The 27,078-nt window shown below is 42.2% G+C and overlaps 1 pseudogene; it reads right to left on the bottom strand.

The window, feature by feature from the left end:
• Positions 1–2,000: 2,000 nt before the first annotated feature.
• On the bottom strand, positions 2,001–26,666 carry LOC123284151 (dehydrogenase/reductase SDR family member 6-like; annotated as a pseudogene).
• Between the last annotated feature and the right edge of the window lie 412 nt (positions 26,667–27,078).

Below are 27,078 nucleotides of genomic sequence, written 5' to 3'. Positions count from 1 at the left end.
AAATTAGGATAAAGTCGAGGCTAAAATAGTACACTTTAATTTTGAGACTCAGAACTATTCTAAACTAGCTGAGTTTTATGCCACTAATAAACTTTTGAACATAATCAAGTGTGTCAGTCATAAAGTGGTGGTGTCAATTTACAAATAGAATTGTTTTAAAAGATGGTGTATATTTAGTTGGTCAACATACACAGGTAATTCCACGAACTGGAGCATGCTAAATGTGTTTTTAAAATTTATGTGAATACTAATAATTATCTATTGAACTACAAAAAAATATTCTATACTAACTTCAGACATCTAAATCTGTGTAAAACTAAAGGAGTTAAAAATATTACTGTTTTTTCCCCACAGAATTTTTCATTTTCTAAAGAATTCAAGGTGAAGTGATCCTTGTGGTAGAGGTTTAACAGTCTTTTAACTTAAACATGGATAATAAAGACTCAAATTTGTGTTCTTAGTTTTAAACTCATCTAAAGCCTGAGACGATGGAAGAGGCAAGAAGGAAAGACATCATAATAGAAGAACAGAAATTTTTTTTTTTTAGGAAGAGTAGCCCTATGCTAAGATCTACTGCCAATCGTCCTCTTTTTTTTTTTTTTTTTTTGCTGAGGAAGACTGGCCCTGAGCTAACATCCATGCCCATCTTCTTCTACTTTATATGTGGGATGCCTGCCATAGCATGGCTTGACAAGCGGTGCATAGGTCCACACCTGGGATCCAAACCAGTGAACCCCTAGCCACCAAAGTGCAGACTGCAAACTTAACTGCTGCGCCACCAGGCTGGCCCCAAGTTCAATATATGAAAACGGATCATATAAAGCAGATAAATCAGTTTATCAAGAAACAACCCCAATTCCCTCAAGTTTTTTTAAAAAGGCAAGTTCTCTGTTTTATATATGGACTCCTCTGGTCTCCTCTAAAAGGCCAATGGTCCTTTTGTTGCACATTTCAAGCCAGAACATTTCTAAATATTTGGTAACTTAAGTTCTGGCTAAACAAGGACAATTTAGCTTATCAGCAGTACCTCAAAATCAAGTGAGCTCTTCTGAAGATATAGATTCAGAGAAATCACAAAAGCCAATGTATGCTCCATTAATCAAATGCCTAGCAATTTCCCCAGCTATTAACAGCTGTTGTAATAGTTCTGACAGGTAGTAACTGCTCTGTCACTAAAACATTTCAACCCTTCTATCTGCCACATTCATCAACCACCTCATGTGCACCAAATCACTGTAAAGAGGAGCTAAGTGGCCAGTGACACACCTCTCTCCTGCCTGCTCCCTTTTCCTTCTTTCTGCTCACACGTTAGTTTCCAGGGCATGTAACATTTCAAGACATAACATAGGGGGATATTCTTGTGCTCTATTCCTTATAAATGTAGTTTCTGCCTTCACAGTTGTAAGCCATTTAAAAATATACAATAGCCATTAAGGAAGAAACTGGGGGGCTGGCCCGGTGGCGCAGTGGTTAAGTTCGCACATTCCGCTTCTCAGCGGCCCGGGATTCGCTGGTTTGAATCCTGGGTGTGGACATGGTACCGCTTGGCATGCCATGCTGTGGCAGGTGTCCCACATATATAAAGTAGAGGAAGATGGGCACGGATGTTAGCTCAGGGCCAGGCTTCCTCAGCAAAAAACAGAAGGACTGGCAGTAGTTAGCTCAGGGCTAATCTTCCTCAAAAAAAAAAAAAAAGGAAGAAACTGGTTACTAAATAGATGCAAAGTGGAAAGAGACAGAATTAGGAATTTCCATATATGATGACAAACAGTAAAAATTCATAGGAAAAGAGTCAGTGGGATTCTTCTAAATAAGTTTCCAGTAAAACTAAGAACACCAGATGCCAATTCTGTGTCTCCTGGACACAATTATATCTGGTTAACTCTCTCCCCATTTCACCTGAAGCTCTCATGATTTTGGAGGTTCGTTTGATTTACACTTAATCAAGGCTTCCCCAACTGTAATTTTTGAAAGTAACTGTTTCTCATAAAATTGAGTGATTTAACTTTTTTCCATCCTCCATTTTATTTGCTACAAGATTTGGTGACATATAAACTTGAATGAGGAAGAGTTAGTGGCTCAGATCAAAGTGGTCTTTCTTTGAGCAAATTAAATCAGAACTTATCCCTACCTCGTAAATGCAGCAACTTAACGATCATATGCTGTAACTCTGTAAAATGACATTACTTGATGAGCAAAAATAGCGGGCCAATGTGATTGAGAATAATGACCTCCCTGGGAAGAATAGCGCTTACTTCATCAGAAGCCAGGTACACGCAGAGCAGGGCTATTTCTTCTGCGGTTGCAAATCTTCCCGTCCTCTGTCTCTTCAGGAAGTCGCTCCGTGCCTGTGACCAGACACCACACCAGACATCAGTGGTGTGAGCTAAAGTATGAACTCACTGGCAGCTCCTTCAGGAGGCAAAGCAAGAGAGATCTACAGAGGCCACTGGCCTGCTGCCTCGATTATTCACGCATGATACATGAGAGTATCATTAATATTATTAACTGTGGGCCACGCAGGACTATGGTGACTCCTACGCTGCTCAAACTATTTGTGTTATACTAAAACCTACAGACACTGTGACAGATCAGGAAGTTAATCTTAAAGTAGAGGGTTTTAAAATTTTTCTGAAAATGTGGTGAAATATACATAATATAAAATTTATCATCTTAACCATTTTTAAGTGTACAGTTCAGTAGCATGAAGTGCATTCACACTGTTGTGCAACCAATCTCCAGAAGTCTCTTCATCTTGCAAAGCTGAAACTCTATGCCTACTAAACACTAACTCCCCAGGCCCCTCCCCCAGGCCCGGCTACTACCCTTCTACTTTCTGTCTCTATGCATTTGTCTACTCTGCGTAAGGAAGAGGGCATTTTTTTTAACTAAAAGATTTAAACACATTTAAAATAGGAGACATACCTCTTCAGGGTTTGGTCTGGCTTGTATTCTTTCTTGCAGAGATGGGGTATCAACGGTTCCTAAATCAAAGGGTGACATTCAGCTTGGTTACTTACTTAGACTGAAAAAGAAATTGGCAACTCAACTTTAAACTTCCTTTCCGTAGGATACAGGTACCAGAGAAATCCTGTCCATAACTTGGAACAGCAATTTCACCTCTTCTGCCTGCCCTTTTATTTCATAGGCTTATAACTTCTTTAACAGCATTTCCATGATTTTTAAAAGCACAGACTACAATTCACTATGACACTAGGCAGGGACTCTGAGTGAAACACCAGCATTTTAGTCGCATTACACTGACATGATACTTTATGGACTGTATGCAGTTTTACAGGTATTATCTCAGTAATCCTCACAACAACCCTGAGGGCTAGGTAATATCACACAATTCTTTACCAGTACAAGGACCCACATTGTCTCAATGATCTCAAAACCATTCTTTGCTGTCACGTTCACTCTGAATCCTCAGGGACAGCTCCATGCTTGTCACAGTCCTTGGTTCTAAATTTTCCTCATTATCTTGCCAGTTTTCATTGGCTTCAAATTCCTATTTTAACATTGTTTCATGTTTTTCATTGAAAAATATAATTTACAATATTTTACTTAAAAAAAGAAAAATAAGAATGACACTAAAATTTTTACAACCCCACTTAGTTCACCTTCCTACAGAGCAAGTTCCCCAGACTTTTTTTGTTAACGTATGTAACCTGTAAATTCTCAGGAAGCCTCTTTCTGACTGACAGTACTCCAGGAGGCCACACGGTCTTCCTACGGTCACGGAAAATGATCTGCAGTCATCCTTCAGGTCCATCTTTAGAGCGGGCTCCTCACAGCACTGCAGATTTGAGGTCTGCTCAGAAATAATTCCTTAAATTTATGACCATTTGCCATTTCTCTGGAGAGGCTGGGAAGCTTCAAAATTTGCACTTTCTGACACTTTTCTGTCTAAGAACCCTTTCTTTAGCTTCTTTCTCCTCTCACATTTTACTCGGAGGGGCGGCACTCTCCCCACTCTGGGATGAAATTGCCTTCGCTACATTGCCTGGTTCATTAGAAACATTTTATACCTTCCATGTCACTGCAGCCAATAGTGCTGATAAAATTTCTGAAACCACATAACAAAGACCCCCTTGTATCCAGTTTCAGACAACATTTTTTTTTTTTAAAGATTTTATTTTTTTCCTTTTTCTCCCCAAAGCCCCCCGGTACATAGTTGTATATTCTTCGTTGTGGGTCCTTCTAGTTGTGGTATGTGGGACGCTGCCTCAGCGTGGTCTGATGAGCAGTGCCATGTCCGTGCCCAGGATTCGAACCAACGAAACACTGGGCCGCCTGCAGCGGAGCTCGCGAACTTAACCACTCGGCCACGGGGCCAGCCCCTCAGACAACATTTTGCTTACTTCTCTCATCAACAGCCTCCTTAAAGTCCAAAATTTCACCAGCAGTGTGCTCAAGATGCCTTGAGCTTCTCTAACACTCTCCTCAAAATCCTTACAGCTTCTACAGCTTCCTCCCACTGAGGAAAATGAGCGTCACATCTTACATGTGGCCAGTATGAATGGCCATTAAATGAGAGCTGTGGATCAAGCCTATGCCTTCTGCTTCATTCCACTGTCACCTGACTCTGCTGTGTCCATGGCACAGGCTGACACACCATGCTACTGTCTACCCAAGTCGTGCTGACCAGCTGTGACTCTACAGCCATCAGCACCATCCCACACACACTCATTCCCCATCATGTTTCCTTCTGGGACTGGGTCAGTGAGTCACAGCTAGTTCCTTGTCCCAGAGAATTTGATAACATATTTTCCAATCTTCTGAAAAGGCTAGCTGCTAAAACAATCACATTTTCCAAATCATTTTGCCATTTATTCCACCGGGTAAATGGTACCAAGAACAGCTAGGCTCAGGTATCACCAGTTTGTATGTTAAAACCAAGTGAAACTGTCTCTTCTGTATCCTCCTGTTTCTTAGTGCTACCGATGTTTACCTTTTTAGTCCAAGAAAAATTATACACAACACCTCCATAAGGGGAATGCTGTAGCTTGAAAGTGACAAGAAATTTTCACATATTGAGGTATATGGGGTAGCTATTTTGGTTTAAAACTGATTTGGCTTGAACTAAAGACACCTGACTTATAGCCTATCAAACATCTGCCTTAACCATTAAAGAGGGCATTATGCATTATCTCAAAGTAAAAGAAGGCACTCTTTGAAGATAAGGATGCACACTTCCCCTCCTGTGCCCACCAGTATCAGAACTCTTTAAAGATAAGTTCCCCTTCCTGACATCAGGGTCATGTTGACCTGCTTGCTAATTTGCAACTGAGTATCTCTCTGAAACTTTGATGAATATGTATCCTGGGTGTGTTTTATGGATGTTCTGTGTTCTAAAAAGGTATAAAACTGTACTGAAAACCATGCCTCTCTGGAACGCTTTCTTCCTTTGTAGAGACTGCCTGATTCAAGTAAAACGCACCTTATCTTTCTTATCTATAAAATGGTTATTGGTTATTCTGTGTCAACAAAAGGTATATAGTCGTCTTCCCTCTTTAATAAATCAGTGGTTTTCAACCTGAGGGGAGACCAGGCTGGATTACATCAGAATCTCCTGTGGGGCTGTCCAGCCTATTCCCCGTCAACTCCCCCCCAGATCCTAGCATACCCTCCAGGTCGTGAAAGGTCCCACAGGGAACTGCAATGCTTCCCCTCCTCAATCCCCACACCAGCTGTGAACTACTGAGAAAAACCTGGATCCTGGATGTTCATTTCATTTCTTTCCAGAGAGGAAGTTAGTAATTCTTCTTAGGTAGCCTATATTCATGTTGGTCAGTGGAACCAGGTGAAAGGGCATATCTAATTAATAGACACACCTACAGATATTAAGAAAATGAGAAGTCATTCCTAAGAAATAGGTTATTGAATGCTTTAGTTTGGACACATTGAATGTCCTTGCTACTAAGTTCTGCTTTTCTCCTTTCTTTTATGAGCGGTCAGCACATTTGGGTGAAGAGCCAAACAGTAAATATTCTTGGTGTTAAGAACCATTTGTTTTCAACTCTGCTGTTGTAGGATGAAAGCAGTCATTGCCAATACAAGAAGCAAACTGGGTGTGGATGTGTTCCAATAAAACTATATTTACAAAATAGGCGGTGGGCTGGATTTGGCCTGCAGGCCATAGTTTGCTGACTCACTTTGTATAGCATCAAGGAAGGTATTAATCCCTCCTTTTTATCCCTGGGCCAACCCAGGTGATTTCCACGGCAGAGCCCCTGTGTTCTGGGAGGCTCCTCTTACTTTCTTCCGCTGTCCTGTGAGCATGGGCTACTTTTCATCTTCCCCCCGACACAGTCATCCCTGGTCTGCTTCCAAAACAGTAAGCCCTGGTGACTCATGTCTCTTAACCCAGTGGTTTAGAATTGCCGCCACGTGCATGAGCAGCATGTAAACTGTTTGCCTCAGTGGCTTATTCCTGATGACTTAGGATCTCTCTCCCAACTGACTGTTAGACTGTTACCTTAACAGGATGGGACTCTTTCCCTTTTGAACTTGTCCCAATGACAGGCCACAGTAACAGGTAGTAAACAAGCTTATGGAGATCTCTCTCACAGTGGCAAGTGGGATGTCACAAAGGACAATTTCATAGCCCTGTGGAGCCTAACTCACCTGGACACACACAGTTGCACCTGATCCCCTGCTGGATGAAGTCTGCAGCCACGGACTTTGTGAGGCCAATCACGGCTGCCTTGGTTGTGCTGTAGACACATCTGTTCACAACTCCTGAGGATGAAGAGAAGGTTCGACAAGTGAAGGAATGAAAAACACAGTCTCCTCTAGAAAGGGAACACAAATTAGTGTCCCCAGTAACCAGTGTCATGCTTCCTCTCACCCCACTGTTTTTTAAAAATTGATATCAGGTTTTCTCCCTTAATAGGGTGAGTTTCTGAATTTAGGAAAATAGTATCATTATCGGCACAACTCAACTGAGACTCAGGTGTTGAGATGCTGCACTTAAATGACAAGTGGTTTTAGTTTTTCATCATCAGCTGGGAGAAACCTTAGGCAGATTCCAAAAGAAAATTAGGAGTGACATCGGCATCATGGTGGAGTGAGCTGTTCCCTTTGTCTCTCCCTCTTCGAACTACAACTAAATGGTCATTCATTGATCAGCAGAAGATACCCACACAGCACCTCAGGATGCCTGAGAGACCTGCGCAGCTATACATTTGAAGGGGGATGGACTACCCCTGGAGAGGTGGTGGAGATAGGTGAGTACTCTTCTGGTCCCCCAGCAGACCTGTACACGCATGCAGCTGCTCTCCCAGCTGGAGGCCCATAGTACTGCTGCAGCCCCAAGGGTGGGAGCGTGCCTCGGCGTGACCACAGGAACAGGTGATGGCAGCCCTGAGCCCCCGCACGATCGCTTTCTCGTCTGGTGGGAGAGCCCAGAGCCACTGCAGTCCCAGGGAATGGCTAGGCTCAGACCCAGTGGGGAGGCCCTGCCCACAAAGCACTAATGGCTGGTGTGACCTAGGAGCAGATGGCAGTGGAGCTGTGCACCCAGGCAAACAAATTCCCAGCTGCCTTGAATGCCCATAGTACCACTGCGGCCCCAAGGGGTGGACTGCAACTCAGTGGGACTGTGGGAGCAGGCAGCAGCCCTGAGCTCCTGCATAATCGCTTTCTTGTCTGGTGGGAGAGCCCACAGGGCCTCTGCAGTCCCAACAAGTGGCCCAGGCTCGGACAAGCAGGGCTGACAGGGATCACGGTGGGCTCAGATTACACAGGTGCTGCCCCCTCTCCAGTGGTGGCAGGTGGAATGTATGACCAGATACTATCAGTATGCAAATGCACAAATCCACCCCATTGAATGGTATGAAGTATATTAATACTCCTGACCAGAAGGAAAAAGACAAATACTCAGAAAGCAATCCTGAAGGCACAGAAGTCTACAATCTAAATGACAGAGAATTCAAAATGGCCATCATAAAATACTCAATAAGTTATGAGAACTCAGAAAGACCGTTCAATGAAATCAGGAACAAAATTAATGAACGGAGAGAATTCTTCACAAAAGAGATTGAAACTATAAAGAAAAAAACGATCAGAAATGTTGGAGATGAAAACACAATAAATGAGATAAAGAAAAATTTGGAGACCTTGAATGACAGAGCTGATATTACGGAGGATAAAATTAGCAATTTAGTGAACAGAAATACAGGTATTCCAGAGGGAGAAGAGAAGGAGAATGGAGCACAAAACTTGTTCAAAGAAATAATAGCTGAAAACTTCCCAACCCTGGGGAAAGAGCTGGAATTAGAAGTAAAAGAAGCTAAGAGAACTCCTAATTGCATCAATGTAAAAAGACTTTCTCCAAGGCATGGATTAGTAAAACTGGCAAAACTTAATGGCACGGAAAAAATACTAAGGACAGTAAAGCAGAAGAAAATCACCTACAAAGGAAACCCCACCAGGCTTTAATTGGATTTCTCAGCAGAAACCTTACAGGCTAGGAGAGACTGGAATGATATATTAAAAATTCTGAAAGACAAAAACTCTAAGCCAAGAATACTCTATCCAGCAAACATATCCTTCAGATATCATGGAGAAATAAAATCTTTCCCAGATAAACAAAAGCTCAGGGAGTTCATTGCCACAAGGCCCCCTACAAGATTTGATCAAGAAGGCCTTCATACCTGAAAAGAAGAAGAAAGGGTTTACACAGCCTTCAGCAAGGAGATAAACAGGCAGACAAAATCAGAAAACTGCAACTCTTTATCAGAACAGATTAGCATAACATTAAAGATGAAGGGAAGGAAAATATCAAGAATAAATATAGTCTCATCATTTTAACCACAAACTCACAACACAAAATGGAACAAGTTGTGACAACAATAATGCAGAAGGCGAAGGGGAAAGGGATGGAAACTGCTTAGTCAAAAGAGATAAGAGTCTATCAGAAATGGACTATCTCATCTATGAGATCTTGTACACAAAGTGCAGGTTAACCACTAAAAAAATCACAACTGAGACACAAATGATAAATAAGCAGAAAACTGAGAAAACCATCATAGAGAGCCACCAAACTGAATCATCCGTCTGAAATACACGGGATAAGAAAAAGGGAAATACAGAACAACTGGGAAACAAGTGATAAAATGGCAGCATTAAGCCCTCATATATCAGTAATCACTCTAAATGCAAATGGATTAAATTCCCCAATCAAAAGACATAGAATAGCTGGATGAATTAGAAAACAAGACCCAACAATATGCTGCCTCCAGGAAACACGTCTCAGTTCTAAAGACAAACAAGCTTAGAGTAAAAGGATGGAAGACAATACTCCAAACCAATGGCAAACAAAAGAAAGCAGGTGTTGCCATATTTACAGCAGACAAAGTAGACTTCAAGATAAAAAAGACAATGAGATGGGGCCAGCCTGGTGATGTAGTGGTTAAGTTCACGTGCTCTGATTTGGAGGCCTAGGGTTCATGGGTTCAGATCTTGGGCGTGGACCTACACATTGCCCATCAAGCCATGATGTGGTGGCATCCCATATACAAAAGAGGAAGACTGGCATGGACATTAGCTCAGGGCCAATCTTCCTCACCCAAAAAAAAAAAAAAGGCAATGGGAGACAAAGAAGGGCAGTATATAACAACAAAAGGGACACTCCACCAAAAGGATTTAACACATATGTGTATGTAACCCAGGAGCACCAAAGTACATAAAGCACCTATTAACTGACCTAAAAGGAGACATTAACAGCAACACAGTAATAGCAGGTGATGTTAACACCCCACTTTCATCAATGGATAGACCATCCAGAGAGAAGCTCAACAAGGAAATAGTGGAACTAAATGAATTACAGACCAGACAGACTTAATAGATATATATAGAACACTCCACCCAAAAGCCAGCAGAATACACATTCTTCTCAGGTGCACGTGGAACATTCTCAAAGAAGGACCACATGTTGGGAAATAAGGCAAGCCTCAATAAATTTAAGAAGATCGAAATCATATCAAGCATCTTTTCCAACCATAATACTATAAAACTAGAAATCAACTACAAGAAAAAAGCTGGGAAAGAGATAAACATGCAGAGACTAAACAACAACCTACTGAGCAACCAATGGATCATTGAAGAAATTAAAGGAGAAATCAAAAAACAACTGGAGACAAATAAAAATGAAAATACACGATACCAACTCACATGGAATGCAGCAAAAGTGGTCCTGAGAGGGAAATTCATGGCAATATAGGCCCACCTTAACCAATAAGAAAAATCTCAAATAAGCAATCAAATTACGCCTAACAGAATTAGAAAAAGAAGAACAAAAAAGGCCCAAAGTCAGCAAAAGGAGGGAAATAATAAAAATTAGAGCAGAAATAAATGAATTGAAACCAAAAAAACAGTAGACAGGATCAATGAAACTAAGACCTAGTTCTTTGAGAAGAAAAACAAAATTGACAAACCCTTGGCCAGACTCACTAATTTAAAAAAAAAGAGAGAAGGCTCAAATAAAATTAGAAGTGAAAGAGGAGAAATTACAATGGATACCACAGAAATACAAAGAATTATAAGAGAATACTATGAAAAACCATATGCCAACAAATTGGACAATCTGGAAGAAATGGATAAATTCTTAGACTCATACAACCTCCCAAACTGAACCAAGAAGAAACAGAGAATCTGAATATACCAATCACAAGTAAAGAGATTGAAACAGTAATCAAAAGTCTTCCAAAAAATAAAAGTCCAGGACCAGATGGCTTCTCTGGAGAATTCTACCAAACACTCAAAGAAGATTTAATACCTATCCTTCTCAAACTATTCCAAAAAATTGAAGATGATGAAATACTTCCTAACACATTTTATGAGGCCAATATCACCCTGATCCCAAAGCCAGACAAAGACAACACAAAGAAGGAAAATTACAGGCCAATATTGCTGATGAACATAGACGAAGAATCCTCAACAAAACATTGGTAAACCAAATACAGCATCACATTAAAAGGATAATACAACATGATCAAGTGGGATTTATTCCAGGGATGCAGGGATGGTTCAACACCTGCAAATCAATCAATATGATACACATTAACAAAATGAGGAATAAAAACCACATGATCATCTCAAGAGATGCAGAGAAAGCATTTAACTAGAGCCAACATCCATTTATGATAAAAACTCTCAATAAAATGGGTAGTGAAGGAAAGTACCTCAACATAATAAAGGCCATATATGACAAACCCACAGCCAACATCATACTCAATGGGGAAAAACTGAAAGACATTCCTCTGAGAACAGGAACGAGACAATGGTGCCCACTCTCACCACTCTTATTCCACGTAGTCCTGGAGGTTTTGGCCAGAGCAATTAGGCAAGAGAAAGAAAGAAAAGGAATCCAAATTGGCAAGGAAGAAGTCAAACTCTTGCTGTTTTCAGATGATATGATTTTATATATATAAAACCCTAAAGAATCCATAGGAAAACTATTAGAAACAAGCAACAACTACAGCAAAGTTGCAGGGTACAAAGTCAGCTTACAAAAGTCAGTTGCATTTCTATACTCTAATAACAAACTAACAGAAAGAGAACTTAAGAATACAATCCCATATACAATCCCAACAAAAAGAATAAAATATCTAGGAATAAATTTAACCAAGGAGGTGAAAGACTTACACAATGAAAACTTTAAGACGTTAAATGAAAGAAATTGATGATGACATAAAGAAATGGAAAGATATTCCAGGCTCATGGACTGGAAGAATAAACATAGTTAAAACTTGCATACTACCTAAAGCAACCTACAGATTCAATGCAATCCCAATCAGAATCCCAATGATGTGGAAATAGAACAAAGAATCCTAAAATTTACATGGGGCAACAAAAGGCCCCGAATAGCCAAAACAATCTTGAGAAAAAAGAATGAAGCTGGACACATCACAATCCCTGACTTCAAAATATACTACAAAGCTGTAGTAATCAAAACAACATGGTACTGGTACAAGAACAAGCACACAGATCAATGGAACAGCACTGAAAGCCCAGAAATAAACCCACACATCTACGGACAGTTAATCTTCGACAAAGGAGGCAAGAACATACAATGGAGAACGGAAAGTCTCTTCAATAAATGGTGCTGGGAAAACTGGACAGAAATATGCAAAAGAATGAAGTTAGACCATTATCTTTTGCCACACACAAAAATTAACTCAAAACAGATTAAAGACTTGAAGCTAAGATGTGAAACCATAAAACTCCCAGAAGAAAATATAAGCAGTACACTCTTGGATATCAGTCTTAGCAGTATCTTTTCGAATACCATTTTTACTTGGACAAGGGAAACAAAAGAAAAAAATAAACAAATGGGACTTCATTGGACTAAAGAGCTTCTGCAAGGCAAAGGAAACCAGGAACAAAACAAAAAGACAACCCACCAACTGAGAGAAAATATTTGCAAATCATAAATCCAACAAGGTGTTAATTTCCAAAATAGACAAAGAACTCATACATCTCAACAACAAACAAGCTGATCCAAAAATGGGCAGAGGACACGAACAGACATTTTTCCAAAGAAGATATATAGATGGCCAACAGGCACATGAAAAGATGTTCAACATCACTAATTATTAGGGAAATGCAAATCAAAAATACAATGAGATATCACCTTTTACCTGTTAAAATGGCTATAATTACCAAGAGAAAAACCAAAAAATGTTGCAGAGGATGTGGAGAAAAGGGAAGCCTCATCCACTGCTGGTGGGAATGCAAACTGGTGTAGCCACCATGGAAAACAGTATGGAGATTCCTCAGAAAGTTAAAAATAGAAATAACCATACCACCCACCTATTCCACTACTGAGTATTTATCCAAAGATCATGAAAACATGAATGTGTAAAGATATATGCACCCCTATGTTCACTGCAGCATTATTCACAATAGCCAAGATGTGGAAGCAACCCAAGAGTCCACCGACTGATGAATGGATAAAGATGTGGTATATATACAACGGAATACTACTCAGCCATAAAAAAGACAAAATTGTCCCATTCACCACAACATGGATGGACCTGGAGGGTAATATGCTAAGCAAAATAGGCCAGATAGAGAAAGACAAACACCATATGATTTCACTCATATGTGGAAGAAAAACTAACACATGGACAAAGAAAACAGTTTAGTGGTTACCAGGGGGAAGGGGGTTAGGGTGTGGGCACAAGGGGTGAAGAGGCACCATTTATAAGGTGCACAGAGTTCATTGACCTCCCCACCTTCCAAGGATACTGGGCCTGGGCCCTACACAAAGGAATGTGTCTGGGCTCAGGGCCACTTCGGCCCTGACTCTAAGGCACAAGTTACAAAGAATGAGTCCTGTGTCATGTTCCTTGTCTGGGCTGGCCACCCTGACGGGCACCTGACAGGACTTTAGAAACATCCTATCCATGGGAACGAAAAAGATAGAAGCACCCCATCTGTGGGAACAAGAAGAAATAACTCAAAATATCCAAATGTCTAAAACCCTGAGTCAGAACCCAGAGAAACCTTAGGGTAAAAGGGAGTCACAGGCATAGAACAATTGGGAGTCTCACTGAGGAAAGGACACCTTGCCTCAGACCCGGACAATCGGCACTCCCACCCGCCGTACAAACTATTGGGACTTCCCCAGCTGATTGTGGTGTGGATGTTGTAAGTACCGATTTGTTGTTCTCCCTTATGCCCACTCCTTGTTCTGTTTCCCTTTATCCAAAACCTTTGATTGCTGAAACAACCAAATAGCCTTGGCGGTGCCTGTCATTCCTTGCCCTTTGCGGCTGCGGGCAACATATGGTGACTGAAAAATAATAATGCACAACTGAAACTTCACAGTGTTATAAACTATTATGACCTCAATAAAATAAAAAAGATAAAAAAAGAAAACTGGCGCAGTGGTTAAGTTTGCACGTTCTGCTTTGGCAGCCTGGGGTTCGCCGGTTTGGATCCCGGGTGCGGACACAGCACCGCTTATCAAGCCATGCTGTGGCAGGTGTCCCACATATAAAGTAGAGGAAGATGGACATGGATGTTAGCTCAGGGCCAGCTTTCCTCAGCAAAAAGAGGAGGATTGGCGGCAGATGTTAGCTGAGGGCTAATCTTCCTCAAAAAAAAAAAAAGAAAGAAAAGAAAAGAAAATTAGGGTAAAGCAAAGCAAAACAAAAGACCAAGAAGCTTAGGCATTTCTTTGCATTTCTCTCTCATGCAGGCTTAATGTGTGTATCCTCGCAAAGAGAAGGAATGTTCTCTCAGCAGTGGCTATTTCTTTTTTTGTTTTTTTTTTGTAACAGAGCTTTGTATGAAGTGCTGTGACAATACGGGAAGTAACTCTGCCTGTGGGCTTGGGGGGGTGCTTCACAAAGACAGTTGATCTGGGCCCTAAACGAGAAGTCAAGTTGAAGGGCCAGGATTGCAGTGCAAGATGGAGATAAGGGCACAGTCTGGCACACATGGATTTTCAAGTTTAAAATGAAATAGCTGGGGCCAGCCTGGTGGCTCAGTGGTTAAGTGCGCGTGTTCCGCTTTAGTGGAACTATCACATGGTGGAAGACGTGTGTTTGCCTGAGCCTCTCCCCACTCCCCGTTTTGGACTGTGAACTCTCTGGGGGCAGGGGCACACAGTAGGTGTTCAATACATTTTTGATTAATCAAATGAATAAATGTTTCCTTCTCCCACTTTGATCTCCACTGCCATATCCATTAGAAGAACTAAACGGGAGAGCACAAAAAACAAACTTTCATTTAATGTCACTGGATCACATGTAAGGTGAAAGGACTGGTAGACAAGGAACTTAATACTAATTTTAAAAGAGCAGTTTTGAAGTTATGGGTAAGTTTTATCATATCTGCTATGCTTGTTTCCAAAACCCTTAGCTTGTGAAGATTATGAGTATGTTCATCACAACCCCCAGAGGAAAACAGACTTACCTTTGATGCTGGAAGCCACAGAGGACATGTTGATAATATTGCCAGATTTGTGAGCATCTGCCAAAATAAAACAAATAATAAAAAAAAAATGCCACTCTGCAGGCTAAAAATACTACCTCTTTAAAAGATCTGCATTTACTCTGGGTTTGCAGAACCATCTTATTAGCTGTTAACATGAAGTACTATTAAGCAGTCTTAACCTCCTCATCACTGCTGGGAACTGATGGCAGAGTACACTCTCACTGGCAAGAACATCTCCCAGGGGGACTACCACCTTCCCTGTCACAAGAGTATCAGCAAGACCGAGGATGAACTCTAAGCCAGTGCAAATGAATGTTCATATTTACTGTGTTCCTGATGTTAGAAAACTCTTACTCCAGTGAACACATTATTTGATGAATACCTACAGTGGCTGGGTATTGTGTAGGTCCAGGAGATTCAAAGATAAGTGACACAGTCCCTGCCTATGGAGAGCTGCCAGTCTGACTGGGTGGCTGACATAATCAGCATCCAGAGACAGCATGGGCCTTCACAGAGAACAGGTGGTGGGTGGTAGGAAGGGGCCAATCCACTGTTGGATACTCAGAGGAGGGCTCCTAGGAGGAAATATGTGGGTCGATTTTTGAAAACTAGAGTATTAGTGTAACCGTGGGCCCTCCAGGACCAGTTCAACTGACCCCGTCTTACCAACAGAGTAATAAGAGTGGGTTTTCAGGAACTGAGAGTCCCCCCTTGTCCAGTTCAGGCCAGGTAAGACCACCATTCCATCAAGTGGGCCTGCGCAAATGCCTGTTAAGTAATCTTTTTGACATCAAAGGGCTGAAAACTCCACCCTCAGATCATGCCAACATCACCATTCTGTGAATATGCGTCCTATGAAGAGCCATGGAGCTGACTGCACTTGCACAGATCATCACTCACCTCATTTCTCACCTCCAAGTATCCGTCTCCACCCTTCAGACCACCCTGCCCTTCATCCCATAAATTTTGCCCCAAGTCCTTGATCAGGGAGACAGATCTGAGAGAATACGCCTCCTGTCTCTTTGCAGATCAAGCTAGCAATAAAGCTTTTTTCTTTCCCCAAATCTGATGCTGTAATTAATTGTTTTTTTTCTACGTGCATTGGGTAGGAGAACCCCATTTTTGTGGAGTAACAGTCAGAAAAACAAAAGAGAAGTGTGTTTTAAGGAATGAGAACCATAGGTATAAAGGTTCTATTATGGAACTGGGGGGAAGGGATGGGTCTGGCTGGAAGGCAGGCCCTGGGAGGAAAGAGGCCTTAGAGGCCAACAGGGACTAAATTTAGGAATTTGGGATTTCCCCTGAAGATAAGGCAGGCCTTAGTGCAGAGGAGGAGCGGTATGTCTAGATCCGGGGATTACAGGTTCCTCTGGCAGCCTATGCTGGAGACGACTGGAAGCTGCAGTAGTGGTTCGGGAAAGGAGTGGTAAAAGCAGACACAGCAGGCAGAGCTCAGTCCATGGCCACATGCACTGATGGCAGCCTCCTGTCAAGGGCAGTGTTTCCTAAAAATACGTCCTGCAGGATTTCCCCACTCAATTGTGAACTTTGAGAGAGGAGGGTCTGGGGCTGTGTTGTCCTCCTAGACAAGGGGCACAGTAGGCGGTCAATACGTTTTGATGAATTAAGATCTCCTGAGGTGCTAGTTTAAAGTGCAGATTACTGGGCCCTGCCCCAGACCTAAAAGAATATATAATGAAACAGGCTGCTATGACTTAAAAAATGTTTTGTTTTCAATGTACTTACACTTTATTAATTATAACATATACGTATGTTTTCAAGATAATATTTTGTACATGCAAGGGCATGGGTACTCATAAACGTTTTGGAGGAAGAAGCAAGAGGTTGAGAGAATGGGCCTAATGGGCACTAACTTTTCATGGAAGTCAGAGGCTGGGAGGATGACTATAGAGAACAAGGGGAGATGGTGGCCACGAGAGAGTGGGGAAGAGTTCAAATAACTGCCAGGAGGAAAAGGGAGAATATCAACTAGAGAACAGAGGAAGGAAAACCAGGATATACTCTATCATGAAAATCAAGTGAAGTTTCTAAAAGAGCAGAGTCTTGAGAGGCAGTGTAAAGGGTCTAGAGAAAAAAGTCACTTCCGTTGGGGTGAGTTTCTCCAGTAGCTTTCAGACAGAGGCAGGAATGGAGACGGTGAATGATCGAATGGATCAGGGATGAGGCTGCCAAGATTATACATCTCTTTATGGTCATCTTCCTACTTTCCGTTTTGATACTTAGCTACCAATCATACTAAAAGCAGAGAGTCTGAAACCAGCCTATGGCATGGTGCTGGAGACAGCGAAGGACACCGGGAGAGGCTGAGGTGACCCACCAAGTCAAGGAAGATGGAGGGGAGAATATATTTAACTCAACTTGTGTGTCTATAAAATAAAGAGAATCATAATGAAATGGGGTCCTCATAAAAAACACTAGGAAAATTAGTAGAGTAGAATGGTGTTGAAAACTAAGCCTTAAAATTATTCTTTCTTATCCATTTTAGCAAATAACCCATTTTACTTTATTGTTCCAGTTTTATTGAAATATAATTAACATACATAATCCATTTTTAATACATACAGCCCAACTTAATATATAAAAATGGGCTATTAAGTGAGTTCAGTCTCCAATCTTCTGAAATGCAATAATCTCTCAGGCAAACTAGAATTTCGCGCCTAGAGATGCTACTGCTGCCCCAACACTGGTACCATACATTCGGCTGGGCCTGTCTGCTGATTCTCCAGCCCAAAGTCCTTGCCTCCCTCCATGCTGCCTTCCTACCCCCAGCTCAGAACCTGCTGTCCCGTGTGATGCTCCCTCTGCCTGCCAAGCAGCAGCCCTCTGTGGCCCATAAAGTGGAGTGTCTGTACATAGTAAGGCCACATAGGACTGATCTTCCAGAAGCTCAGGCAGGGCTACAAAGGTCTCTAAAGATCTCCTCTAGCTGTATCTAGTCAGTCCCACTCTGACTCAGCTCTTCTGTCCCCATCAACCAGAACTCAGCTCCTAAACTTGGCAGACCTTGGCTCCTTGGGTCTTCAGTGATTCCATGCCTGACCCCAACCTGGACTGATAACCTAGATTCACTTACTCATTCAACCAACATTTGCTAAGCACTTCCGTGTGCTAGGGACTCTTCTACAATACAGCAAAGGAGGAAAAATCCCCAAACATCCAAGCCCTCCCCAGATCCTTGCCGTAATGGATCTTCTTTTCTAGTGGACCTTGGATTCTGCACTGACCTCTTACAGAATCTTCAATTTGTCCTCTGCCTTTTGACCGATCTTTCAGTCTTGGAATGTCTATCCATGAACAGAAATTTCCTACAAGTGTTCCTATATTTTGACCACCTGACCTTGCAGATCTGCTTGGACACCAAATCCTGGCTTCCTCTGGAAAGTTCTAACTGGGTATATGTGTGTCATGGTTAACGAACACAAGAGGATCCTAGACAATTACTGCTGGAAGGGATTGTGTAATCTATCACCCTCATTTTAAACAGAAGAAACATGGGGCTGGCCCTGCGGTTGAGTGGTTAAGTTTGCGTACTCCGCTTCGGTGGCCCAGGCTTTTGCTGGTTTGAATCCTGGGTGTGGACATGGCACTGCTCATCAAGTCACACTGAGGTGGCATCCCACATGCCACAACTAGAAGGACCCACAACTAAAAGTACACAACTATGTACCAGGGGGCTTTGAGGAGAAAAAGTAAAAATAAAATCTTAGAAAAAAAAAAAGTAAATAAATAAATAGAAGAAACAGATGCTGAGAGAGCCTAAGTACCATCTCCTAGGGCACCTGGCGAATTAGGGGCAGAGCTCAGGCTGTGCCGAAGGTTTTTTGACACCAGAGTCTGACCTTGGGGTCAGGTTGGTTAGGGTCACCTTAACAAGTGGCACTGACTCCTTTTGATTCCCCATCCCACTGGTTAATATTTTGGGGGATTTTTTTCTTTTCGTTTTTTACAAACGAGTGTCATTGTTTCATATGGATTATTGTTAAGGTGCTTTAAATCACAGGCAAACTCACTAATTTGCAAGTTATTGTTCGATATTTTAAAAGTTAACACTTACAAGTGTAAATTTCAGCTCCACTGTGCCTCACACCTACGTTCCTCACTGATACTCGTGAAGCACTGCAGACACGAACAAGCTCATTTTACAAATGAGTCTCACACGTCTCACCAGCTGTGACGGACGCTCTCCCCTTTTACCACAGCCTCTGCTTCTCCCCAAATCCTGTGTTAAGGACCAGCCTTCAAAAAATGCATCCAAGTTCCAAATAACAGATTTTCATCACCTCCAGATAGGTAAAAAAGGCAATTTATATTTTTAAAAAATTTGCTAGTTCAACAATCTGTGGGCCCACCCAAAGATCCCTTCTAGGCACTAAACAAATAGATTAAAAACAAATTCCTTTGTTACTAAGTCAATTTCTCTAACTTTCCTTTTAGCATTCATCTGCATCCTTCTTGACGTTAGGTTGAATGTTCAGAGCAAAGTATCAGTCCTGCTGAGCCATTAAAAAGCTCTTCTCCTGTCCCGCACAGGGCAGCATTCAGTACTCCAGTCATCTCATCCAGCAGGGATGGATGGAAAGAATGGCTCTTCTGCATTTCACTAGGATTTAATTTACAACCTTGAACTGAGCTGGTTCTGTACACAGTCAACCCGTCCATTGTCTGAGCCCGTGCTGTCTGCTACTGCTGGCTTACAAGCTCATTTGAAGTCAACATTTTTCATATTTACACCTGTCTCCCCTAGAGCACCTGGTGTGGTGCTTTGTATCAAAAGGTACTTAAAGCTTATTTGTATAGCAAAATGAAAAACATTGATGAGCTGTGTGAAGGCTGGAGAATTCAAGGGTGGCAGACTCAGGAGGAATACTCTCTCTTCAGCACATGCTGTCTCTCACCTCTCTGGAACTTCAGTGGCTCAGCTAAAGACAGGAGAGTAAGGAGGGTACTCAAGGTACAGAAAAGCAGTGGGGTACATCCATCCTGAGAGCGTGTGCCTAATCTTAGCTCTAACCACTTGCTAGTTATGTGATTTGGGCAAGTTACTTAACCTCCTAGTTTCTTTCTCTGTACAGTGAATGGGACAAAGTAGTACCTACCTCATCGGATTGTTCTGGTCCCACAGGCCTCCTGCTGTCCCTCTCCCTGGAAGCTTCTCCCCAAACACCTGAATGGTTAGCTCCGTTGCTCCATTCAGCCTCTATGAAAATCTCACCTTATCAGTGAGGCCCTCTGGGACCTCTCTAATAACTGAGCTTTTTTTCTCTTCATAGTACTTATAACTACCTCACATGTTATATGTTTATTTGATTACATATTATCCTGTCTCACCTCTCCAAAATGGAAGTTCCCTGACAGAAGGGACTTTGTTTAGTTCTCTGATTTGTCTTCTGCACCTAGAATGGAGCCTGGCATGTAGAAAGTGCTTAATAAATATTCTTTGAATGGATGAACTGGAAGGTCAGACGAATTAATTTATACTAAATGCCTTGGTATTTATGTTCACTACATGTTAGTCATTACGTTAACTACCATTACTCTTCAGCACATGTGAGGATTCTTTCTGGATGCCCAGGATGGAGACCTGGAGACTAACGTGGTGGTCATCCTGGTGGTGGTCACCTTACTTTAGGAAGAAAGGCCTTGATCATCAGGTACATGCTGCGGACGTTAAGATTCATTGAGAAGTCCCAGTCTTTCTCCTCACAGTCCAGGATGGTTCCATGATGAACAAAACTGGAAGAGTAATTAAACAATGGGGAAAAATTATCATTAAAAACGATTTCTATTCCACTTCCTTTTCATTTTTATTTTCATTTATTGACTTAGACCATTGTCCCTTCCCTAACCAAGACTTTTAACAATTCAAACATAGTATCACTTGGTACATTAGGTAAGTAAGTGTCTCAACAACTTAAGGTAAAAAATTTGTTATTTGAAAACAAGATCCTTCTTTTAAAAGAAGGCGGCAAGTGTCTGGAGCCCCCAAACATAAGAAGCTCTATACCAAATGCACAGGAAATATCAACGCCATTACAAACAACTGAGGACACTTGCCCCAGTGGACTCTGATTTCAAGAGCAGCAGTGCCCTCAGGTGGCAAGAACTTATCATTCTCAAGGGAAATCAAAGTTGCAGGGAAAACAAGTATCTCACCATCTCAGGGCAGCAAAGTAATATCGCTACTGTACAGTTCTGACATACTGAGTAAACAAAGCAGAACAAAAGAAAACCCTCAAAATAGCCTTTGCTATTTTCCAAGTCACATTTCCTCAAGGAAGCTTTATAACAATGGGGTCCTAATTGATTTCACTGTCCCCTGGACCAAGATTATGTAATTACTTATAAAATATTGTCAGTTGTGATTCCCATGTACCACTGTACTTCCAGTTCAATCAAATGACAGCAAGAACCACATGCTATATTTCTATATCCCTTACTTTGCTGAAAATTTAATAGATGCTCAAAAAATAATTTTGCTAGTTGATTTTTTCATGGTTCTGAATATATTCTTCTATGAAAGATGAGCAGATTATTTATAAAATAGATAATCATAAATTGTTGCTTTAATTTCCATACATTGTAACACATGATAAACTATGAATAGACAGACTTTTTTCATACTGAAACATGATTAGGAAGAATCATAAAAATACATAAGAAGGCTCTAGGATTTTTCTATCAATGCCACAGTATAAACGTTAACACCACACAAGAAAAGTGGAACATCAGACTCTATCTACTTAGTCCTGCGTAAGCCTCAACTGTCCTCATCTCTACTGTCATGCCTGAAAAGGGAGAGTGAGCACAAGCACTAGCTGCTCCACATGGGGCTGCTCCAGCTCCAGTCTCTCATCCTTCAAGCATGGTTCAGCAAGTTTGGTACTACTCTATCAAGTTCAATTAAGCCATTCTCTTTGTGCTGTATATAAAGCAACAGAGTGAAACTTCTTTTGCTGGGATTAATTGTCCTAATAAGAAATGCTGCGCTTGGGAGGTAGAAAGAACTTGCCAGAATGTTGTGCCAACAAATGGGGAACATTCGCATTTCAATAAACTGAGTACTCAGTTTTTGGCAGATATACTTTGCCTTAAAGACACTCCTGGAAAACAGTTTTTAATTTTATTTTATAAGTCTTAGTGGAACATCAGTGACAAGTCCACTGGTGTGAGCCTGTCCCCAGCCTTAGGTAGATCAACAGCGTTGGATTGGTAGCAGTTGTCTTGAGTATCCTTAAGTGCCTTTAGGCCCCAAGCACATGTCAACTTCTATGGCTGTTTTACTTGCTGAATCTTACTTGTAACAAAAATTCTGTCCAAAATCCAGCTTTATTTCCTAAGGAATATATTAGGGTTCACAAAGAATAATTTGGCCATATTATCAAATTTCTTTTAATAAAAGACATAGAAAACTTTCTGTGAGGAGAATGAAATTAAAAAGTTATGAATTACCCAGCAACATTAAAGAGAATGTCAACTCTCTCAATTTCATTGGCAAACTCATCAATTTGTTTTTTTTTTTGTGACATCCAGGACTCGAGTCTGAATACCTGAAACATAAAACAAGGGAAACTATTTACTTATACCCATAAAAAATGTTTAGTCTTGTAGATGTAGCTGCTTTGAAGTACAAAGATTACAGTATCTGTCCATTTTGCCTTCATAGGATTGTTGACCATTGGTAGGGTCTTAAGAATCTTAAGAATCTCATTAATAAAAATCTTAAAATCCTCCCCATCCTGAACTCCCAATAACACACCTCTCTTTCCCTCCCTTTCTCTTCACTCTCTAAATTGAATACTAAAGGCCTTTTCTGAGAAAAGACTTTACAGTGAAGTATGATCTATATTAGATGCTTCTCAGTGAGCCAGCAGTAATAACAGAGCGCAGGCTTGCTCTTTCCCCAGAGGTGAGTCACTGCCCCAGGAACACTGAATCCTATCTGAGTGAGGGGTAGGGAAGGGCAGGGCAGTGAGACAGGAGACTGTTTCCATTTGTGCACTTTACCTTCATGTCAATTCCATTATTTATTGGAAACAACTTTGTCAGTCAAGGGTATAATCACTTATTTCTGCACTAAATTGCAAGGAGAAGAAATGAGGGGCCAGGAGAAGGGATGAAACACTTGAAAGCTAGACATGAGAGATCCAGCATTGGATCTCAGAGACACACTGTAATAGTTACTAAAAAACCCCAAACATTCTCTAATAAAAGAAAGTCACTATTTTAATGTTTTTAAAAAAAATATGGTTTATTATTCTTTTATAGATATAGAAAGAAAAGATTATAAACATAGAAAAGGAGAGAAAGGGGAGAAAGTTTTGGGAGGACTTTCTTCCCTTAGTACTTTTTCAGTACAACAGCGTTTTTCTGACTTGGAGTTAAAATTCCCTATTATTAAAATTAAATAATTTTCCAATAATAAATAAACAATCCAATAATTAAAATAGCATAGTCTAATTCCGTTCATGAATTCAATGTGCTAATTTGCATTTGATTATATAACCTGTTCTATTTTGCTGGAAGAATTAACTTTCAAATGAGCTGTCTGTTCTGATTTCTTTCAGAGGAACTCTAGTTGAAGTCCTTTGATGCTGGAGTTGAGTTCAGTGTGGTGCAGTAAGGGGTGATACACAGCGAAATAATTTGCATGATCTCTTAGGGTTTCTGATCATATGTGGCTTTAGGGCTGAGCTGTCTCCAATATGGTAGCCACCAGGCACATGTGGCTACTAAGCACTTGAAATGCAGCTAGTCAGAACTGAAATGCGCTGTAAGTGTACAACACACGTGAATTTAAAAGATTTAGTATGAAAAAAGAATGTAAAATATTCCATAAATTTTTTTTATATTGAGTATGTTAAAATGGTATTTTAGATATATTTAGTTAAATAAAATACATTACTAAAATTAATTTTCATCTGTTTCTTTTTACTTTTTAAATGTAGCCACAGGAAATTTAAATCACACACGTGGTTCACATCATTTTCCTACTGGACAGCACTGTGCTGAGTAGGGCACAGAAGTGAAAGTTGTCATTAAAAGTTAACGCAACAACTGTTAAATTTCACATACAACTTTGTAATTAGGTACTGAATCCTTCAACATGCTGGATAAAAAAAATTTTAAGTATACAACTTTTATATATTTAAGTATACAGATTTTTGTCTGTAGGTTCACAGAATATAGATTTGATATCAAAGAATCAGGCTCTAAGAAGAAGGCCGGTGGAGCTGACCAGCCAAGTAATTTTCTTTCAGCAGACGAGTACTGTTTTTTATAATACCTTATGGACTCTGAATCCCAAGTTCAAGCTGCTGAGTTGCTTACCCGGGTACTTTTCCAGTTCTTGAAGTTTGGACTCATTGATATCTGTGGCTATGACTTGGGCACCTTCTCTTGCAAAAGCCTGGAAGACAACACACAAATGAATCCTTTGTTTACTTGGTTAAGCTGCTCTCATGAATAGAAAATCCTTTAGCCTTTTCTCCCTTTATCTTATTTTCATTGTTTTCCTTATACATGGGTGGAATTTCAAACTATCTAGTCTCGCTTAGCCCTTCCCTTTGTTATTTTTATCATTAATTAGTACAACATGACATACATTGTGCTTGTCATCTGACTTTGTCCCTTTTAGTAACATCAAATACAATAGTGTTTTTAAAAAACTAGGATTCTGTTATTAACACCTCTCAAAATACTACTATTCTGTGATTTGATAGCCTTTATTCCATTTCTGAGGTGACTAAACCCCAAATAATGAGAAAAATGGGTTATTTCAACACTTTTCCTCCTAAGAGTATACTAGTGTTTTCACAAATATCAAACTATATCCTACCGTTACAGTTAAGCTGCATTATTAGCTCAGGTGAGGAATATAATGTGCAAGAAGCTGCTATAAATTACAAGGTAAAGGTAACGGTAACCTGATAGTCTTAGAACTCTGGAGTCCTATGTCTGAACTGACATGATTTCAGAGGGCTATGCACTCCTTTAGGCCCCCTGTAATAAATTTATTACAGTGCAGAGAAACTGAGGCAAAGAAATAAGTTCTCAGAGTCAAAAGTTATGAGATGTCACATAATAAATATGTGAGGTAAGCCTTGCTTCATCCGCCTTGGATCAGGAGTAGCAACTTTTATTTTTGTAACTTAAGACAACAGAAGCACAAAAGCCAATAAAAAAAAGTAGAGCAGAATTAAACAGCCATGGGATCTGTCCACGTGATTCAACACCTCCAAAGGCAGGAAGCAAACAGAGATAGTAACTTACTATGGCAGTGGCCCGGCCGATCCCCTGAGCAGCAGCTGTCAGGACGATGACCTTCCCATCAAGTCGACCCATAACGGAACCTGCGGTTTAATCTACAGACACGTGTATTTAATGGCATGCACTGTAGACATGGTCCTATGCAGTAACATCTAGAATGAATGGTTCAATGTACTCCTTTAAGAACCTGAAGATGGCACCTCAGCACAAATATTCCCACCATGAGAATTCTCCAAGAGCGCCCACTCTAGATACCTAGCTTTGTACATCAAAACCATTTGGCACAGCCCACTCAACTGATACTCAGTAAGAGACAGACATTGGACTTGACCCACCTTTCGGTTTTTTGAGAACCCAATGCTGATCCAGAAGGGGTGGAGTCCTCCCCTGCCCATCCTCCCCGCTGTGCCCGCACGCACTGCTATGCCACTGGGCATGTCCTTCCTGCTTTCTGTCCTGTAAACTTCCGTTGGGTTTGCACCATCAATCATTTCTAGTTTGTTTATTTATATTCTTATTTTTGCAGGGGAAGATTCGCCCTAAGCTAACATTGAACCAGGAGGCTGAAGTGGAGTGCACCAAACTTTAACCACTAAGCCATCAGGGCTGGCTCTCATCTGTGGTTTTTCCTTGTCCCTTGGAAAGATTTCACCATCGGCCTCAGAAAGTCACTGAACAAAAGAACCGGAAAATCAAATCATGTCCAATACCCCCATTTTACAGATGAGGAAACTGATGTGGCCTGGTCCAGGTGAGAGAGACAGACGAAACGCAGGCCTCCCCATAACGCTGCCGATCCTCTTCTCAAGCTTAAGCCGGCGGGAGTTAACGCTTTAACAGCCACAGTCAGTCACTTCTGACAGGCAGGACTGAGACACTGTGACCGGGGGAAAGGTGGCATGCATCAGGTCTGACCAGTGCCGACTGCAGGGCGCGCGGAACGGCTAGTGCTGAGGTCGGGGTGGCGAGGAGTCAAACGATGATCAAATGAGGTGGTCTTCAAGGAGCCAGGCTCTCTCCCCCATCCTGCTGTTCTCAACGTGTGCCTCTGACCTCGCGCCAAGTCACAACATGGCTGCTATGTCCCAAGGCACCATATCCGCATCCGCGCCAAAAAACACCAAGGGAAGGAGCAAAAGCCAAAGGTCTTTCTACCCAAGAAGGAAGGCCTGCTCAGAACCCCGGCCCACGTTTCACCCGCCAGCCCTAGCAGCCGCGGGGGCCGGCATGTGGGGGCGCCGTCTTCCCCCCTCAGGATGGGAAAGGCAGGGAAACGAGCTGGGAGGGCGTTGAGCGAACGCACTCAAGCAGCACGCGCGCACACACACCGCGCCCGAGAAGGCGCAGGCGGCTTCTCCGGCCTGGGCCCCTAAGCCCTTTCCTCCCGAGCCCCACTCCGTGCTCCTCAGCCACGCGCGGCTCCGCCCGCCGGGGGCGCTCACGCGGGCAGGCGTCAGGCAAGCGGGGGCGGGGGGCGTCAGGCAGGCGGGGGCGGGCGCGCCGGGGGAGGCGGGGCGCGGGGCGAAGGCCCGAGGTGTGGCCCGGTCTCGCGCGCTCCTTCCCGCGTCCCAGCCGGCGTCGCACCCGGGCCTCCCACCAGCCGGCCCAGCGGGCCTCGTGTCGCCCGGACCCCTGCCGTCCAGCCCTCGGCCGCCCGGGGCCCGCGGCGTCCACGCGCGGACAGGAGGCGGGCGTTCCAGGGGGTGCCCCGCCGTCCCCGCCCCTGCCCGGGCGCTCGCTCCCTCTGCTCCCAGCGCTGCCCCGAGCTGCCGGCGCCCGACTCCGGGACCAGCTCGCCGCTGCCGGAGGCGCTCCGACCGCGGCCGCCCTCGCCAGCCA

This window comes from Equus asinus, unplaced genomic scaffold (assembly GCF_041296235.1).
Source record: "Equus asinus isolate D_3611 breed Donkey unplaced genomic scaffold, EquAss-T2T_v2 contig_803, whole genome shotgun sequence".
Taxonomy (NCBI): domain Eukaryota; kingdom Metazoa; phylum Chordata; class Mammalia; order Perissodactyla; family Equidae; genus Equus; species Equus asinus.
The sequence above is the reverse complement of the archived record's forward strand: the minus strand, read 5'-3'. Positions and strand labels throughout refer to the sequence as shown.